Raw genomic sequence first — 1,372 nt, 5'->3', positions numbered from 1 at the left:
GTGTAATTACGAAGTGCCATGTAGTGCCATGTAAATCTAAGTTATAGGGGGATACATCTAATTAGTGGTTAGGAGAGGGGTTATAAAGGCTCTTATGGGCATAATAATTCATTCAACCGACGCCGTGTGAAGGACAATATTGATGGCTGCGATGACATGACCTGTCCACTCCCTGCAACATCCAAACCATGATTTAATCAGGCGTAAACATGTACACACGGTTCTGTGTATTGGTAATGCAGTCTGCTTCCACCCAGCAGAATGTGAGCCTGGCCTGATCTCGGAATACGTCTCTCCAAATCCGCGCCACTAGGGGTGGGACGATATGGGTACCTCACGATACGATATATATCGCGATATTAGGCCCTCGATAACGATAATATCACGATATTCAATATATTGCAATATTTGCGATATATCAATATATTGTATGAAATTTCATCAACGATATATCACGATATCTGCAACTACAAAATACTTGGAACTGAAAAAATGCTATTTTCGTGCTCGGACACAAGGAGGGACACACACATAGCTGTCTATAGTGGTTGCACCACTCAAACACTAAATTAGTTTTTTAATCGATATTGTAATAATCAATATCGATTATTTATCGCGGGAGGACGTATCGATATATATCGCCATATCAATATTTCAGCACACCCCTACGAGCCACCCTCCAGCAGCAGCTTCATGTCAGCCTATATATGCAATAACCAGTCCAAGGTTCTCCAGGCACATCACATTCAGTCCAGTCTTGGCATTGCTATCGAGTGGTTTTAGTCCAATTCAGTCCAGCCTGTTCAAATCCATGCACTCCGCTTTCCAGGCACACCCTTCAGACGTACATTCATTTGTATTCAAGGTTTTGCCAAATTGTCTTTTAAGGCCTTCACATAGAAATGCACGACGCGATTAAGGCCTTCATAGAAATGCACGACGCGGTTGTGCAAAGTGCACACAGTCCATCTGCATTCTGCAGTAACTGTAAATGTGGTAGAACATTTTCATACCTCCATGCACCTAAACTGGAAATACTGATGGGCACATTTAAGGCGTCTTGAATAAATCTTTCCCCAAACGCTAACGGCAACAACACCTACCAAATAGCATAGTATTACCGTCAGGCAGAGAGAGACCTTTGTATGCTTTTCTTTTTCTTCCATAAATTAATGTCCTATTTTACCTATTTCTACAGTGTCATGCAAAACTAGCACAACTAGCTATTTTTTAATATTTGAGTAAAAAAATTATTGAAAACCCATGACACACCAGGTTGAAAGTGGATAAGTCTGCCTGTGGGCTTTCATACATATTTAACCAATGCATGTGACTAAATAATGACCACATTGGATCCATTGGAACACAGGTT

The sequence above is a fragment of the Electrona antarctica genome, assembly GCF_951216825.1.
Source record: "Electrona antarctica genome assembly, chromosome: 24".
NCBI classification, from domain to species: Eukaryota; Metazoa; Chordata; class Actinopteri; order Myctophiformes; family Myctophidae; genus Electrona; species Electrona antarctica.
This window is presented reverse-complemented; position numbering follows the sequence as displayed.